The 20,989-nt window shown below is 30.3% G+C and overlaps 1 protein-coding gene across 1 annotated transcript in view; it reads left to right on the top strand.

Annotated features, from left to right (window-relative positions):
- LOC139888301 (eukaryotic translation initiation factor 5A-like) overlaps positions 1-20,989 on the top strand; it is a 134,211-nt gene that overhangs the window by 95,395 nt on the left and 17,827 nt on the right. The gene's annotated exons all lie outside the window — the stretch shown is intronic.

Here is a 20,989-nt window from a genome sequence, read left to right as displayed (position 1 = left end):
ATATCCTATGAAGATACACTTTGTGGATCGAGCATGTAGCTTATTCGCTACATAACGCTTAGGATAAGCTTCACATCCCCATACTTTCAAGTATGAAAGAGAAGGAGGTTTTCCAAACCACATCTCATGAGGAGTTCGTTCCACTTTCTTAGTTGGGGCCATATTTAAAATACGAACCGCGAAGCTTAGACAATAACCCCAAAATGATAGAGGTAACGAGCTTCTTGCCATCATAGATCGAACCATATCCATTAGGGTTCGGTTCCTCCTTTAGGAAACTCCATTAAGTTGGGGTGTTCCGGGTGGAGTAAGTTGTGAGATAATCCCACAACTCCTAAGATGATCTTGGAAGGCATCGCTTAGGTATTCACCTCCTCTATCGGTACGAAGTACCTTAATTGTCCTATTGAGTTGATTTTGTACTTCGTTTTGATATTCTTTGAATGCTTCAAACTTTTCGTCCTTGTGTCTTAATAAGTAGACATATCCGAAACGACTAAAGTCATCAATGAAAGTAACAAAGTATCTTTCACCATTCCTAGTCATGGGTTTAAAGGGTCCACATACATTCGAATGTATTAATCCCAATAAATCCTTAGCCCTTTCATAAGTCCCTTTGAAAGGTGCTTTAGTCATCTTGCCTTGTAAACAAGATTCACATACATCAAACGAATCCATTTCATTTGATTTCAAAAGTCCATTCTTTTGAAGTGTATGCATTCGGTTCTTGTTTATATGGCCAAGGCGACAATGCCATAAATAGGAATCACTCAAATCCCTTTTGAGTTTCTTGGTGCTTGTATGGTATATAGAGCTCGATGATGCGTCATCATGAACCAATTCATAAATTCCATTTGAAGGCGAAGCCTTGAAATATAATACATTGTCTTTAGAAACATGAATATCATCATCAATAAAATTAACAACGTAACCACATTGTTTTAAGCGAGAAATAGAAATAATGTTTCTACACAAATCCGGAGCATACAAAACATTTTCTAAAATAAGTTCCAATCTGCTTGGAAACTTCAAAATAAAATCTCCTTGAGCTTTAACATGCACCTTTGCACCATTGCCCATATAGAGACTTGATGTTCCTGCCTTATGATCACTTCTTTTGAACCCCTGCAAAGAATTGCAAATATGAGTTCCACATCCCGTGTCTAATACCCATGTATTAGAAGAGGTAATACTAAGCTCTATATATACCATATATATATATATTACCTGAGGTTTACCCTGCATCCCTCTTGTCCTTCAACTCCTTAAGATAGACCGGACAGTTTCGTTTCCAATGACCCATCTCACCGCAACCGAAACATGGGTCTTCTTTGGGGTTTGCCTTCTCGGCTACCTTTTGCTTCTTAGCCTTGTTGATGGTTGGGGTAACCATCTTCCCTTTCCCTTTGCCTTGATGGGCGGGTCCTTTTCTCTTGGCCACCTTTGGCTTAGAGGTGTTACCTTTTGACCCACCTTGATCGATTGCTAACACGGGTAAAGCCCTTTTACCCATGCTAGTTTCCGCCGTTCTAAGCATACCGTGAAGCTCACCTATGCTCTTATCCATCCCATTCATATTGTAATTAATTACAAATTGATCAAACCTTTTTGATAGGGAGTTAAGGATAAGATCGGTGGCTAACTCATTAGATATGTTTAGGTTAAGGCGGTTAGCACGATCGATAAGGCTTTTCATCTTAAGTACATAAGATGAAACCGATTGCGTATCGTCCATACGACAAGCATGTAGCGCCCGAACCGTTTCGAAACGCTCGACACGCGCTTGTTGGAGGAACATCTCCTTCAATTGCGTTATCATGTCGTATGCACTATGATGCTCGAAATCCTTTTGGAGTTCGGGTATCATAGTCCCAAGCATTAAGCATGAGACTTGAAGGGAGTCGTGGCAATAATTATCGTAAGAGGCCATTGCCTCCACATCATTCTCATCCGGTTGATCGGGAATGGGGTCCTCAAGTACATACGCTTTATCCTCTTGTTTGAGGACAATCCGAAGATTGCGGAACCAATCCATAAAGTTGGTATGATTGAGTTTGTCTTTCTCGAGGAGAGACCGTAACGATAGGTTGTTCATGTTAAGTGGTGCGTTTTGCATGTTGTTGTTGTTATTAGCGGCCATCTACAAAATTCAACAAAGTCCTTTTAAGTATCGATTTTAAATTTAATAAACAATACCCTTTTAATTTGTTTTATTAAATATTAGAATCCAACGGTAAATCAAATTTCGGTTAGGTGACCTTTATCCCGTCATTTGATTTAGCTTGGTAGTCATAATGACAATTGCAATCCTTTTGCAACTTCTAAGTTATGGGATCATGCAATCCTTTTGCATGGCATATTAATCCCATCAACGCCTATTTGTTCCTCATGATTCGGTGACCCTAAGTTCATGATTCCCAAATCAAGTCGTCCTACTTGTGTAAACATGTAGACTTAACATACAAGTGGTTAGGTGACCTTTATCCCACATGTATGTGAAGTGTACCTTATTCATATTAGTTCACTCATGACGGTTAGGTGACCTTTATCCCATCAAGAGATTCCTAATATGTCTAAGTGTTCCCACAAAAAGATGGCGTTTAACTTGTTTACCTTGTTTTAGTTAAAGGGATTTTATGTTTTCTACATTCTAGTTTTAGAAAACAAAATGCAATACACCAACATGCATTTGGTGTGTAGTGTTTTATGAAAAACATATTTTCATGTCCTTTTAGTAAACCAATTACTAGTTATAAACCATTTCATTACCTTTTAAATAAACCATTTTATTTAGATCTAATAACCAATTATTAGTGTCATTTTGTTAAGTTTTATTATAACCACTTATAATGTATTATGCAAGTGTTAACATGTGATAATCTTGTAGCAACCAATCATACAAACATACACAACATGCATAACAAAATATGTTCACAATCGGGAGCCATTTTGGTGGACATTTGTTTAGCCAAAAAACAAATGTCACCGGTAAGGGTAAAGGAAAGTAAGAGATTTTAAGCAAAATCTCCCACTTAATCTTGTAATCTTCAAGAGCTCCAACTTGTAACCTTCTTCTTGATTCTTCATTTTCTCTTTACAAAATTATATCCTAATACAATTTTTCTAGAAAATGAAATAACAACCTATTCTATTTTTACAAACAAATAGAATAAATTACATGAAAAATTACAAGATTTACTTACAACTTATTACAAACCAAAATTACAAAATTATTACAAATTAATACAAACCATATGAATGAATGTTACAATCATGAATAACAACCAAATCATTCAAACATACAACCACATGGTCTAGGCTCGATTGTGAACAATAACATAACAACAAACTTGGCCAAACTTGAAGTCCCAAGACCCATTTTTGGGTTCAAAATTCGGCCAAAACCAAAACCCCACCAAAACTCAAGATTTTTACATTCTACTTTCATGCATGTTAGTAGATTGTAAAACAAATGAGTTTTCTAGCCAAAAACAAGAAGCATATTAACAAGACCTTGGCTCTAGATACCATTGATGGAATACCACATGTAAACAATTCACAAAACCCATTTTGTATATGTATATATTTCGGCCTAAAACATAGAGTAAGCGGAAGCAATTTCAAGTGTTTGCATGTATATTTTAACCTTTTAAATGTATTCCATTTCATAGATCTAGTCTTGAAAATATACTAAAATGTAAATAGAGCTAGTTTAGGGTTTATACCTTCTCCTAAAATGGAGGTTGAAGAAACAAGAAAATGGAGATGATGAAGAAGCTAGTTTCTTACTTGAAACCTCAAGCCTTTGATACCCACAAACCTTGAATCAACACCCTTCTTTGGTTAGGATTTTAGGACACTTATTAACTAACAAAATCAAGCAAAGAACCCCTTGTTCTTACTCAAAGAAATCGGCCAAGAATGGGAGAGGAGGAAGAGTGTTTTGCTAGTTTGAATTTGCAAGAGTAAAGTGTGTGAAAAGATGCAAGACTTAATGATGATTAGGTGGAGTTTAATACAAGTTAATGTAAAGCATGGGAGCTCCCTAGGAACCCCCAAAACCGTCCCCTTCTCTCTCCCTTTTTTTTTTTTTTTTTTTTTTGCTAAACATTTATATAACTTGGTTTTATTTCCATGATACTTGCACCTTATATAATTTTATAAACCTTTTATAAAATTATACTTTATAAACCAATTATAAAATATAACACACATATAAGTTTAATCATAAATAATTAAACTTGCACCTATAATTATCCAAATAATTATTTCTTGCATTTTATATTTAGAAAACCAATTTCTAATGTCTAAGTGTCAAATATTTATTTTAAAGATCCACTCATTAAAATAAATACATAAAAGTGTTGACGGTTTGTTATTGGGTATGACCCGACTTGGATCATAACATATTGGCCACAATAATTAATTATGTCTCTCGGGCATAAGAAAATCCTTCAATAGCTGAGCATCAGAAACCATCAGGTCTACTTCAATAACCCGAAATCCCGGAATGGAAATGGGAAAACATTACCATGGATTTCATCACTAAATTGCCAAGGACTACAAGTGGTTTTGATACTATTTGGGTAATAGTTGATCGACTCACCAAATCAGCACACTTCCTGCCAATAAGAGAAGATGACAAGATGGAGAAGTTAACAAGACTGTATTTGAAGGAAGTCATCTCCAGACATGGAATACCAATCTCTATTATCTCTGATAGGGATGGCAGAGTTATTTCAAGATTATGGCAGACATTACAGCAAGCATTAGGGACTCGTCTAGACATGAGTATTGCCTATCATCCACAAACCGATGGGCAGAGCGAAAGGACGATACAAATGCTTGAAGACATGCTACGAGCATGTGTTATTGACTTCGGAAACAGTTGGGATCGACATCTATCGTTAGCAGAATTTTCCTACAACAACAGCTACCATTCAAGCATTGAGATGGCGCCGTTTGAAGCACTTTATGGTAGAAAGTGCAGGTCTCCAATTTGTTGGAGTGAAGTGGGAGATAGAAAGATTACGGGTCCGGAGATAATACAAGAAACTACCGAGAAGATCATCCAAATTCAACAACGATTGAAAATCGCCGAAAGTCGACAAAAGAGCTACGCCGACATTAAAAGAAAAGATATAGAATTTGAAATTGGAGAGATGGTCATGCTTAAGGTTGCACCTTGGAAAGGCGTTGTTCGATTTGGTAAACGAGGGAAATTAAATCCAAGGTATATTGGACCATTCAAGATTATTGATCGTGTCGGACCAGTAGCTTACCGACTTGAGTTACCTCAACAACTCGCGACTGTACATAACACTTTCCACGTCTCGAATTTGAAGAAATGTTTTGCCAAAAAAGATCTCACTATTCCGTTAGACGAAATCCAAATCAACGAAAAACTTCAATTCATCGAAGAACCCGTCGAAATAATGGATCGTGAGGTTAAAAGACTTAAACAAAACAAAATACCAATTGTTAAGGTTCGATGGAATGCTCGTAGAGGACCCATGTTCACCTGGGAATGAGAAGATTAGATGAAGAAGAAATACCCGCACTTATTTCCAGAAGATACGTCAACACCTCCAACTGCTTAAAATTTCAAGACGAAATTTATTTAACGGGTAGGTACTGTAGTGACCCGAACTCTTCCATGTTTATATATATTAAATGAAATTGATATTTATATGATTAAGTGTTTCCAACATGTTAAGCAATCAAACTTGTTAAGACTTGATTAATTGAAATAGGTTTCATATAGACAATTGACCATCCAAGTTGACCGGTGATTCACTAACGTTAAAACTTGTAAAAACTATATGATGTCATATATATGGATATATATATATAGTTAACATGATATTATGATAAGTAAAAATATCATTAAGTATATTAACAATGAACTACATATGTAAAAACAAGACTACTAACTTAATGATTTCGAAACGAGGCATATATGTAACGATTATCGTTGTAACAACATTTAACTGTATATATATCATACTAAGATATATTAATATATCATAATATAATGATAATGTAATAATTTAACATCTCTTTAGATATAATAAATAATGGCTTAACAACATTTAACAAGATCATTAACCTAAAGGTTTCAAAACAACATTTACATGTAACGACTAACGATGACTTAACGACTCAGTTAAAATGTATATACATGTAGTGTTTTAATATGTATTCATACACTTTTGAAAGACTTCAAGACACTTATCAAAATACTTCTACTTAACAAAAATGCTTACAATTACATCCTCGTTCAGTTTCATCAACAATTCTACTCGTATGCACCCGTATTCGTACTCGTACAATACACAGCTTCTAAATGTATGTACTATTGGTATATACACTCCAATGATCAGCTCTTAGCAGCCCATGTGAGTCACCTAACACATGTGGGAACCATCATTTCGCAACTAGCATGAAATATCTCATAAAATTACAAAAATATTGGTAATCATTCATGACTTATTTACATGTAAACAAAATTACACATCCTTTATATCTAATCCATATACCAACGACCAAAACCACCTACAAACACTTTCATTCTTCAATTTTCTTCATCTAATTGATCTCTCTCAAGTTCTATCTTCAAGTTCTAAGTGTTCTTCATAAATTCTATAAGTTCTAGTTTCATAAAATCAACAATACTTCCAAGTTTGCTAGCTTACTTCCAATCTTGCAAATCCACTTTGAGTGATCATCAAACCTCAAGAAATCTTTCTTATTTACAGTAAGATATCTTTCTAATATAAGGTAATACTCATATTCAAACTTTGATTCAATTTTTATAACTTTAACAATCTTATTTCGAGTGGAAATCTTACTTGAACTTGTTTTCATGTCATGATTTTGCTTCAAGAACTTTCAAGCCATCCAATGATCCTTTGAAGCTAGATCTATTTTTCTCATTTCCAGTAGATTTATCCACAAAACCTGAGGTAGTAATGATGTTCATAACATCATTCGATTCATATATATAAAACTACCTTATTCGAAGGTTTAAACTTGAAATCACTAGAACATAATTTAGTTAATTCTAAACTTGTTCGCAAACAAAAGTTAATCTGTGACAACCCGGAAATTTCCAACCAAATTTAAACTTTAATCTTTATATGTTTCCGACACCGAAAATTTCCAACCAAATTTAAACTTTAATCTTTATATGTTTCCGACACGATAAGCAATATTTGTTAAGTTAAATTTCAAGAATTTTAAACTATGTTCATACATTCATTCAACCTCGACCAAGTTCCAACGATTCACGAACCATTAAATGAATATGATTATATATGTATATGTGTATATATATTATAACTTGAAACGTAAACAAAATATTAGATTAAATACTTTATATGATTGTATATGTTTCAAAATATTTATCAATGGAATTAGAAGATAAGATCAAATGATTGAATTATCAGATATATTGAATTATGATTACAAGTCCCTGTTGAAAGGCCCACGTTGATTTGAGAAATCTTTCCATTTTAACAATATTCGAAAAATGGTAAAGTGATTTATAAATAAGAACAAATTGTCAATCATTGAGAACTAGACAAAGGATAGTGGAAGATTGAATCTCATAAAGACTCGATTGATCTATTTAGTTACAAACGTACAAAAACGTTTTCAGTTTAAAAAGAACTTTATTATTAAAACGTATATAACTTTTATAAATATCTAGAACCACTTTTGACAACTCATTACTTAACTAGTATGATAAAGATAACGATATTTATATTTTATTTTATTAAATATATATAACGATTTAAATTAATATTATATATATTTATACGCGTATTATACGTACATAGTTTTATACTTTTACTATACTTAAACTTTACCTTTACTTTATTTTTACTTTACTTTAACTTTAATAATTTACTTTAATAATTCATACTTTAATAATTTACTTTAATAATTCATACTTTAATAATTCACTTTAATAATTCATACTTTAATAATTCACTTTAATAATTCATACTTTAATAATTCACTTTAATAATTCAAAAATCTATTATAACTAGAATTCAATAGGTTTCATTAGTTCATAGAAACTTGAAAATATTTTTCTCTAAACTCTCTCAGTCGATTTACATATATATATTTACTCCGTATTATTTCAAGATATTATTAGTATACATAAAATATTACGACGGAGTGCTGTCCGAGTGATTTCGAAATTGTTTTTCGAGTAGGATAGGATTAAGGAAATTATGGGTTATAGCTATGGAGGTGATTGAGTATGGTTCATGGGTATGCTCGTGAGGTCAATATAGTGTTTATCATTTCCGTTGCGTCTACGTACCTTTCCTGCAATATTGAATCTCAATATTGATACGTGAGTACTCATAATTTAACTTTTACATACTAATAGTGTATCCCTGACTAGTGCTCGAGTATTTAGGAGTACGCATGCTTGTACTTTTGATATTACCCTTAGACAGGTTAGGTTGAATATTGAATTAGTTACACTTGCAGTTGAGATAAGGTATAAGATATGCATGTCCTTGGAAAGCTAGCGAAAAATTAAGAACTTTTCCTTTAGATATCGAATGGTTTCGATGAACGGATTAGAAGTTATAATCAATTGAATTTTCGATATTTTTATTAAAAATGATTATTATTATCGTCGTTTTTATCGTCGTTCTAGTTTTATCTTATTATTATCATTATTATTATCTTTATCAATAAAAGGGATTTATCATTAAAAATTGTTATTTTTTTATTATTACTATCGTTATTATCGTTAAAGTTATAATTAGTATTATTATTATTATCCAATTATTATTATTATTATTATTATTATTATTATTATTATTATTATTATTATTATTATTATTATTATTAGTATTATTATTATTATTATCATTATTAATATATATATATATATATATATATCATTATTTAAAAATGGTTATTGTTATTGTTATTATTATTATTAATATATTATCATTAAGATAATTATTAGTAATATCGTTAATAATGTTATAGTAACTATCATTATTAATATTAGTGTAATTAAAATAAATATTTGTAACACCTAATTATTTTGATTACTATTATTATCATTATTATGAATACGATATAAAAAACGATTAAAAGCTATTAAACGAAACGATTAGGAAATAATGAGTAAGAGTATCATGATGAAATTAAAATATTCTAAGATATTGATTTAGATAAAATTATCGTTCTTATTATTTTTATCATTACTATTATTATTAAAAGTATCGTTAGTATTAAAACTATCATTTTAACAAAAATTATCATTTTAATAGAAATGTCATTGTTACTATAAAATATCATTATTATTATTATTTTAAATAGAATTATTATTTTAAAGATAATATTAAAAATTATCGTAAATATTAAAGTTATCATAATTAGAATTATCGTTTTATCATAATGTCATCTTAGTAATTATAAATATTGATATTTTTATAATAATAATTATTATTACAAAATAATACAACTTTTACTTACTATCATTATAGATATTATTTTATCAAATAAATATGTGATACAAACATATTTTACTACGTGTAATAACTTACTTTAATAATACCTATCATATTATCTTTATGATATTAAATGAACCCTATAAATTTTATTACTTAATATATATAAAAGTATATTTTATTATATAAATTTAATATAAAATTTTATTTATTAATAAATAAATTATATTATTTACTCTAATAAATCTTTTAAAAATATTTAAAAATATAAAACGACGATATTTGAACTATATATTAATCATGTATAGATTTTTGGAAATTATTTTGAGTCAAATTTACTTTTGTTGACTTTTGCATATTAGTCTCGAGCATTAGGATTGTGGTACACTATGACTTGACCTAATTTGTTAGACAAATATTGACCAACACATAAATATATATAATTAATTTAGGTTCGTGAATCCGAAGCCAACCTTGCACTTGTTCAATGACGTTATATGTATTTTTACTACGAAATACAGTATGGTGAGTTTCATTTACCTTTTTACCCTTTATATTTTTGGGACTGAGAATACATGCGCTTTTATAAATGTTTGACGAAATAGACACAAGTAATTGAAACTACATTCTATGGTTGAATTATCGAAATCGAATATGCCTATTTTTATTAAAGTCTGGTAATCTAAGAATTAGGGAACAGACACCCTAATTGACGTGAATCCTAAAGATAGATCTATTGGGCCTAACAAACCCCATCCAAAGTACCGGATGCTTTAGTACTTCGAAATTTATATCATGTCCGAAGGAGGATCCCGGAATGATAGGGGATATTCTTATATATATCTAGTTAATGTCGGTTACCAGGTGTTCGCCATATGAATGATTATTTTTGTCTCTATGCATGGGACGTATATTTATGAGAACTGGAAATGAAATTCTTGTGGTCTATTAAAATGATGGAAATAAATGATTATGATAAACTAATGAACTCACCAACCTTTTGGTTGACACTTTAAAGCATGTTTATTCTCAGGTGTTAAAGAAATCTTCCGCTGTGCATTTGCTCATTTTAAAGATATTACTTGGAGTCTTTCATAGCATATTTCGAAGAACATTGCATTCGAGTCATTGAGTTCATCAAAGATTATTATTAAATCAATTTATAGTTGGATAGTGGATATTATGAAATGGTATGCATGCCTGTCAATTTTCGATGTAAAGAAAGTTTGTCTTTTAAAAACGAATGCAATGTTTGTAAAATGTATCATATAGAGGTCAAATACCTCGCAATGTAATCAACTATTGTGAATCGTTTATAATGTATATGAACGGGTCCTTTCAGTTGGTATCAGAGCGGTGGTCTTAGTGAACCAGGTCTGCATTAGTGTGTCTGGAATTCGACCGTGTCTGCATGTCAAAAGTTTTGCTTATCATTTTGTGTCGAAAATTAACTACTTTTCATCCTCAGGAAATTACATGCTTATCATTTTTAGTCTAAGACACGTCTTGCTGCATTGATTGCATGAATAGTGTATAGACAAAAATTCATATCTTAGCATATCTGCTAAATCATATCTTATCGTATCTGTTACTTTAAACTTTTCCTGACATATCCCGCAAAGTCCTCCGTAATCTACGAAATCTTTTGATCTATATATATATATATATATATATATATATATATATATATATATATATATATATATATATATATATATATATATATATATATATATATATATTCTATGTAATTAGAATACCATCCGTTAGCCAAAATCATTTCATATCGAAAAAAATATCCTTTATCCAATCGTACGAAATGGAATTCGTCATCAGTTCAAGTCACTCAGATTCCGAAATGGAATCCCATTCAAGCTCCGAAAGCAGTGTGACCAGAATAGATCAACCAATCAGTCATCACCTATTCTGGATGAATTGGGAATGGGTTCGTAGCCTCCTCAATCATTGGAGACAAGAAGAAGGTGATCCCTTCCATCCACCACATTGCCCTCTTGATGAAGAACCTGAAGCTCTTACCGGCGAACCTGTTCGAACCACCATTTTTTCGCTCATTTCCAGAGTATCTCATCACGATTATATATTACATCAAATTTTAGATTTTATTTATCCGCTCGTCCGAACCGACAATCACCCCGGTGTAATAGAAGAAGTCAACAAGCTTCGCGCTCGGGTAGTGGCTTTAGAGAATATGGTGCAGAGATTACAAACACCAGCAGCAGCATCAGCAACATAACCAGTACCACCATCATCAACGCCAACAGTACCATTATCACCTCCAACCACAACCGCATCGTAAACCTCAACTTCACAATCTGTCCCACGAGCATCAACGTCATACGCACCATAGATACCAAGGAGTACCAACAACAATAACTGACGAAGTATTAATTCATAACTTCATTGGAGAAACATTCCGCGGCGATTATGTAATCTCTAAAGTCTTAGAGATTATCTAATCTAGCCCTAACCATAAATCAGTTAAGCGAACCAAAATGATAGAAGGAAGAGTAGAAACCCTGACAAAAATGGTGTGTGATTAACAAGCTAAACTTGCTTTACCAACAGCATCAACAGTACCGTCAGCGTTACCAGCATCGTCAGTACAGTCAACATCCGAATCAACAACACCGATAACATCACAAACTCCGTCAGTTCAAGAATCACTGTGGATATCATTACGAATCAATAACGTGTATATTGTATCAACGAGTTATGAAGAATTAACTCATTCCCTCTGAAGAAATTATATGTATGTATGTATATATATATATATATATATATATATATATATATATATATATATATATATATATATATATATTGAAATAAATCTTTCCGTGCTAAGCTATTGTGTGTGAATCTTAACTACTCGGTTAATTCATATTACAAATATGCAATAATGTACGTACTTCGGCCGCAACTTAACCAGCGTTAACTACAATCTCTGTCGCAATTCAACAAATTCCAATTCATAATAAATCAAGTATATATTTGATTTTACACTTTCATCATCGATGTACCCGAAACTTTTCAGATAACATCATTCGTACTTTGCGAAATTCACAAGAATTCCACGAACCGAACATCATACATCAACAAATAACGAAGTATTGATTCATAATTTCAATGTCATTAAAGAAATACTGCGTAAAAGTTATGTACTTTTTAAAGCCTTTAGGGAATATTCAATTCTAGTTTCAACCGTAAATCAAATGAGTTTAATTTAACATTAACTCATTAAATCTATGTTACATCTGAAGAAAATATACATATATATATTTTCATAAAGACTGTAATAAAATTCTTTTGTACAAAATATTAATTGTGAAATTTTTTTTTAACGGGTAGGTAATACCCGAGAGATATATAAATTCAAAATTAATATGTTACATTCTTCGAATCTGATTCAACAAATCATCCATTATACTCCCTACTTTCACAACAATATACATTCTTTTATAGAAATCAAAACAACCATACTCATTCAAAATTTAATTACATATTCTGATTTTGAAATCTCAAAATTCAACTTGAGATATGACCAGAATCATCACTCTTAGATCCTTACATCTTTCACAAGCTATATTTTGACTTCAAAACTGTGTTAGAATATCAAATGTATGTTAACGATTACAATCTGTGTTCAAACCCTTCGAAAATTTCTGAAGACACTTCAAATGATGAGCAATCGAGATGATGATCCAACCACATGTTACCCACAGTTATGTACCCGAAAAACTCTTAAAACCAAAGTAAAAGTTTAAACAACGTATCCGCGTCAGATTCTTTGGCATTTATTAGCAAAAATAACTTTGCGACTCCTATTCAAAGTAGACAGTTTTATCGCAGCTCCAGCAAATCAACTTCGACTTTTCAGTCAGACTAACCTTATTATAACCTTGAGATATACACCATTGTTACCAGGGAACCTTTTACATTCCACCACATTATTAGCAGATGTACCAACAACTTCATTACCCCTTGACTTTAGCCTCTCCAAAAAGTCATTATAATTATTCATTGAAACCCCATCATTTACTCATTCGCATCTTGTAATGAGAATTGCCATACAAATCATTGGGAATTAGCAATCAATATTTTGAAATCTTGCAGCATGTCTAAGCCAACAGTTATATGTGTATATATAACGTCTATCTTCTGGACTTAATTTGAATGTGAAGTTTCTGAAAAACACTCCAAACTACGAATTGGTTCTCCGAAAATAGAAAAAATGCTGATGAAGCAGCAAAAACTATAAACGACTTTAAACGGTAAAAGTTGGATGATAATGATGAAGTGTGCTGGCAAAGCGCAGAAAAAGAGAAGTATTGGAACTGGAAAACGGATTGAGCAAAGTAGGAAGGAGGCTGTGGACAAATTACAAAGACTGAACCTGACTTCAAAGGATCCAAATGATTCAGTACCTGCTGAAGTCATTAACGAATACCTTGCTCCTGACTCTAAACCCTTGTGGACAATATTCTTCATCATCCTCTGATATTAGAAATTCTAAAATATCATCATATCTTTTATTATAAATATCCTCCATATTTCTGAAGATATTTTCTTAACTTTTCTTATTTGAAATCATTTACCTCTTCGCGCTATCTTTATTACATCATAAAAGAAACTATTTTAGTTTCTAAATTTTGAAACATTCAAGTTTAAAATAGGAATATTTTGAAGTAGTGTTGGGAACTGAAGCATGAATTAGTATAATATAATGACACTTGATCAATGTGATTATATTACAGTAAGTCATGCTGAGTTTCTAAATAGAACGTGATGATTCACAGATCATAACATCATCATGTGCCATGTTATACGACTCTTGTATTCTATTTAACCTCTAAAATATCAAGAAAATATTTCTTGATGATTCGGCCTTTTCCAAGGTATTCTAGTAATTTGACAAGTCAAGATCGTGCCATCACAATTTCCTTCCTAGAACATTAACAATGTTCATTCCGAAATTCATATCTGTGAATTCTGGACCATTACAAGCGGTGCTTAATCGCAAGAAGAAGAAACGAAAGGACAAAACTCCGAAATAGAAATTGGGGTATAAATTGCAGCAAATAAAAGAGAGCATTAACTGTGAATGATAATGATTATAGAAGACAGAAGTAGAGACTTTGAAATATAAGGGAACATATAAAGCCCAATGACAAACCAGAAATTATCAACCATATATATCGATGCATATAGCAATATAAAGACACGGGAGAACTAGAAACACTATAAACCCAAGAGTATAGTAGAAGTAAATAGATTCTTCCGACGGTAGATGAAAAAGAAGAATGACCGATATGAAAGTTAGAAGTATATCGAGAATCAGACTTGGATGGAGCATATTGATGAATACTTTAAAATATGAGTTGAGGGGGAAAGAATAGAAGGTGATGAAACATGACTAGGAACTTAGAAATCAATAGATTTAACTCACATAATGGCGGAATAAGTGAATCAAACCCTCTATTGAATAGGTTAAGTTTTTTTTGATTAATTTAGTCAAACCACAACTAAATCAAGTGTGATTAGATCAACACCTAGAGCTATTATTCACCACCTGGGTGATTTGGACTGAGAGAGAATTGGAGGAGCTCACTAGATCTGAGTGTGTGTAACAAATGAGAGTCTTAACCTAAAATGAAGAACATAAGACTTTATATACCCCTGCTGTTGACTCACCCATACGATTCATTCATCACATGTACGAGTTGGCTTCATCAGCCGTACGGGTGATCACTCACTCGTGTCTTCTCATTTAGATTGTAATTGTGACTTAGCTCAGCATCAACCATGCGTATGAGCCTGTCAGCCGTACTAGTGAGGCTTCACTCGTACGTCTGACTAAGTCTAACATATTCAAACATCTAAATCTCGTTCCTGCAGTTCCTGTAACCACATACAAACACGGATATGATAATAACGAGCAATCATGGTGGCCTGTAAACTGTTGTACCTGCAATGGACGTGGGTAGATGTCTAGGGACTTACATAAAATGCATCAACAGAAGGTGTGAGTTGTAAGGAAACGAAGGAGGTGAATTTATAAGAAAATCTCCGACAGAACAATTAAAATGGACGATCGCATTTAAAGCGAATCCTAATTCCCTTGATTACCGGAGAGTCAAATCTTATTAAGAAGATTTTCTTCAAATCCCTTGAAATCTGGGAATCAATCATATCTACGTCAAATGATAAGATGAATCTACACTTACTCATTTCACTCTTCTATGTTAGCTTCATTCGTACTCTTCATATAAATGGATTGTTTATCCAAATTATTCGCTGATGATAAAACTCTAATTTTCAGCCCGTATGCATCATGAAAACATACTTATTATCATTCATGACCTTTCCACTCAAATTTCGGGACGAAATTTCTTTAACGGGTAGGTACTGTGACAACCCGGAAATTTTCAACCAAATTTAAACTTTAATCTTTATATGTTTCCGACACCGAAAATTTCCAACCAAATTTAAACTTTAATCTTTATATGTTTCCGACACGATAAGCAATATTTGTTAAGTTAAATTTCAAGAATTTTAAACTATGTTCATACATTCATTCAACCTCGACCAAGTTCCAACGATTCACGAACCATTAAACGAATATGATTATATATGTATATGTGTATATATATTATAACTTGAAACGTAAACAAAATATTAGATTAAATACTTTATATGATTGTATCTGTTTCAAAATGTTTATCAATGGAATTAGAAGATAAGATCAAATGATTGAATTATCAGATATATTGAATTATGATTACAAGTCTCTGTTGAAAGGCCCACGTTGATTTGAGAAATCTTTCCATTTTAACAATATTCGAAAAATGGTAAAGTGATTTATAAATAAGAACAAATTGTCAATCATTGAGAACTAGACAAAGGATAGTGGAAGATTGAATCTCATAAAGACTCGATTGATCTATTTAGTTTCAAACGTACAAAAACTTTTTCAGTTTAAAAAGAACTTTATTATTAAAACGTATATAACTTTTATAAATATCTAGAACCACTTTTGACAACTCATTACTTAACTAGTATGATAAAGATAACGATATTTATATTTTATTTTATTAAATATATATAACAATTTAAATTAATATTATATATATTTATACGCGTATTATACGTACATAGTTTTATACTTTTACTATACTTAAACTTTATCTTTACTTTATTTTTACTTTACTTTAACTTTAATAATTCACTTTAATAATTCATACTTTAATAATTCACTTTAATAATTCATACTTTAATAATTTATACTTTAATAATTCACTTTAATAATTCATACTTTAATAATTCACTTTAATAATTCATGCTTTAATAATTCACTTTAATAATTCAAAAATCTATTATAAATAGAATTCAATAAGTTTCATTATTTCATAGAAACTTGAAAATATTTTTCTCTAAACTCTCTCAATCGATTTACATATATATATTTACTCCTTATTATTTTAAGATATTATTAGTATACATAAAATATTACGACGGAGTGCTGTCCGAGTGATTTCGAAATTGTTTTTCGAGTAGGATAGGATTAAGGAAATTATGGGTTATAGCTATGGAGGTGATTGAGTATGGTTCATGGGTATGCTCGTGAGGTCAATATAGTGTTTATCGTTTCCGTTGCGTCTACGTACCTTTCCTGCAATATTGAATCTCAATATTGATACGTGAGTACTCATAATTTAACTTTTACATACTAATAGTGTATCCCTGACTAGTGCTCGAGTATTTAGGATTATGCATGCTTGTACTTTTGATATTGCCCTTAGACAGGTTAGGTTGAATCTTGAATTAGTTACATTTGCGGTTGAGATAAGGTATAAGATATGCATGTCCTTGGAAAGCTAGCGAAAAATTAAGAACTTTTCCTTTAGATATCGAATGGTTTCGATGAACGGATTAGAAGTTATAATCAATTGAATTTTCGATATTTTTATTAAAAATGATTATTATTAACGTCGTTTTTATCGTCGTTCTAGTTTTATCTTATTATTATCATTATTATTATCTTTATCAATAAAAGGGATTTATCATTAAAAATTTTTATTTTTTTATTATTACTATCGTTATTATCGTTAAAGTTATAATTAGTATTATTATTATTATCCAATTATTATTATTATTATTATTATTATTATTATTATTATTATTATTATTATCATCATTATTAATATATATATATCATTATTTAAAAATGGTTATTATTATTGTTATTATTATTATTACTATATTATCATTAAGATAGTTATTAGTATTATCGTTAATAATGTTATAGTAACTATCATTATTAATATTAGTGTAATTAAAACAAATATTTGTAACACCTAATTATTTTGATTACTATTATTATCATTATTATGAACACGATATAAAAGACGATTAAAAGCTATTAAACGAAACGATTAGGAAATAATGAGTAAGAGTATCATGATGAAATTAAAATATTATAAGATATTGATTTAGATAAAATTATTGTTCTTATTATTTTTATCATTACTATTATTATTAAAAGTATCGTTAGTATTAAAACTATCATTTTAACAAAAATTATCATTTTAATAGAAATGTCATTGTTACTATAAAATATCATTATTATTATTATTTTAAATAGAATTATTATTTTAAAGATAATATTAAAATTTATCGTAAATATTAAAGTTATCATAATTAGAATTATCGTTTTATCATAATGTCATCTTAGTAATTATAAATATTGATATTTTTATAATAATAATTATTATTACAAAATAATACAACTTTTACTTACTATCGATATAGATATTATTTTATCAAATAAATATGTGATACAAATATATTTTACTACGTGTAATAACTTACTTTAATAATACCTATCATATTATCTTTATGATATTAAATGAACCCTATAAATTTTATTACTTAATATATATAAAAGTATATTTTATTATATAAATTTAATATAAAATTTTATTTATTAATAAATAAATTATATTATTTACTCTAATAAATCTTTTAAAAATATTTAAAAATATAAAATGACGATATTTGAACTATATATTAATCATGTATAGATTTTTGGAAATTATTTTGAGTCAAATTTACTTTTGTTGACTTTTGCATATTAGTCTCGAGCATTAGGATTGTGGTACACTATGACTTGACCTAATTTGTTAGACAAATATTGACCAACACATAAATATATATAATTAATTTAGGTTCGTGAATCCGAGGCCAACCTTGCACTTTTTCAATGACGTTATATGTATTTTTACTACGAAATACAGTATGGTGAGTTTCATTTGCCTTTTTACCCTTTATATTTTTGGGACTGAGAATACATGCGCTTTTATAAATGTTTGACGAAATAGACACAAGTAATTGAAACTACATTCTATGGTTGAATTATCGAAATCAAATATGCACCTTTTTATTAAAGTCTGGTAATCTAAGAATTAGGGAACAGACACCCTAATTGACGCGAATCCTAAAGATAGATCTATTGGGCCTAACAAACCCCATCCAAAGTACCGGATGCTTTAGTACTTCGAAATTTATATCATGTCCGAAGGAGGATCCCGGAATGATAGGGGATATTCTTATATATATCTAGTTAATGTCGGTTACCACGTGTTCGCCATATGAATGATTATTTTTGTCTCTATGCATGGGACGCATATTTATGAGAACCGGAAATGAAATTCTTGTGGTCTATTAAAATGATGGAAATAAATGATTATGATAAACAAATGAACTCACCAACCTTTTGGTTGACACTTTAAAGCATGTTTATTCTCAGGTGTTAAAGAAATCTTCCGCTGTGCATTTGCTCATTTTAAAGATATTACTTGGAGTCTTTCATAGCATATTTCGAAGAACGTTGCATTTGAGTCATTGAGTTCATCAAAGATTATTATTAAATCAATTTATAGTTGGATAGTGGATATTATGAAATGGTATGCATGCCTGTCAATTTTCGATGTAAAGAAAGTTTGTCTTTTAAAAACGAATGCAATGTTTGTAAAATGTATCATATAGAGGTCAAATACCTCGCAATGTAATCAACTATTGTGAATCGTTTATAATGTATATGAACGCGTCCTTTCATAATCCTTCTAACTTGACTTATAAAATCAACTAGACACATGTTCTATATATATATATATATATATATATATATATATATATATATATATATATATATATATATATATATATATATATATATATATATATATATATATATATATATATATATATATGATATGCTAACTTAATGATTTAAAACCTGGAAACACGAAAAACACCGTAAAATCGGATATACGCCGTCGTAGTAACACCGCAGGCTGTTTTAGGTTAGTTAATTAAAAACTATAATAAACTTTGATTTAAAAGTTGTTCTACTGGGAAAATGATTTTTTTTATGAACATGAAACTATATTCAAAAATCATGGTTAAACTCAAAGTGGAAGTATGTTTTTTTCAAAATGGTCATCAAGACGTCGTTTTTTCGACTGAAATGACTACCTCTTACAAAAACGACTTGTAACTTATATTTCCGACTTAAACCTATAGTTTTTCTGTTTAGATTCATAAAATAGAGTTCAATATGAAACCATAGCAATTTGATTCACTCAAAACGGATTTAAAACGAAGAAGTTATGGGTAAAACAAGATTGGATATTTTTTTATTGTTGTAGCTACGGGAAATATTGTAACAATTCTATACAAACCATATCCTAGCTAACTTATATTATATTATACATGTATTCTAATATATTATGTAATCTTGGGATACCATAGACACGTATGAAAATGTTTTGACATATCATATCGACCCATGTATATATATTATTTGGAACAACCATAGACACTCTATATGCAGTAATGTTGGAGTTAGCTATACAGGGTTGGGGTTGATTCCAAAAATATATATACTTTGAGTTGTGATCTAGCCTGAGACGTGTATATACTGGGTCGTGGATTGATCCAATATAATATATATCGATTTATTTATGTACATCTAACTATGGACAACTAGTTGTAGGTTGCTAACGAGGACAGCTGACATAAAACATTAAAACGTATTAAAAATGTTATAAATATATTTTGAACATACTTTGATATATATGTATATATTTGTTATAGGTTCGTGAATCGACCAGTGGCCAAGTCTTACTTCCCGATGAAGTAAAAATCTGTGAAAGTGAGTTATAGTCCCACTTTTAAAATCTAATATTTTGGGATGAGAATACATGCAAATTTTATAAATGTTTTACGAAATAGACACAAGTAAATGAAACTACATTATATGGGTGAATGATCGAAGCCGAATATGCCCCTTTTTAGCTTGGTAGCCTAAGAATTTGGGAACAGACCCCCAAATTGACGCGAATCCTAAAGATAGATCTATCGGGCCCAACAAGCCCCATTCTGGAATTTGGAATGCTTTAGTACTTCGATTTTATCATGTC

The sequence above is a fragment of the Rutidosis leptorrhynchoides genome, chromosome 2 (assembly GCF_046630445.1).
Source record: "Rutidosis leptorrhynchoides isolate AG116_Rl617_1_P2 chromosome 2, CSIRO_AGI_Rlap_v1, whole genome shotgun sequence".
Classification (NCBI taxonomy): domain Eukaryota; kingdom Viridiplantae; phylum Streptophyta; class Magnoliopsida; order Asterales; family Asteraceae; genus Rutidosis; species Rutidosis leptorrhynchoides.
Note: the sequence above shows the minus strand (reverse complement) of the source record. Positions and strands in the feature narration are given on the sequence as shown.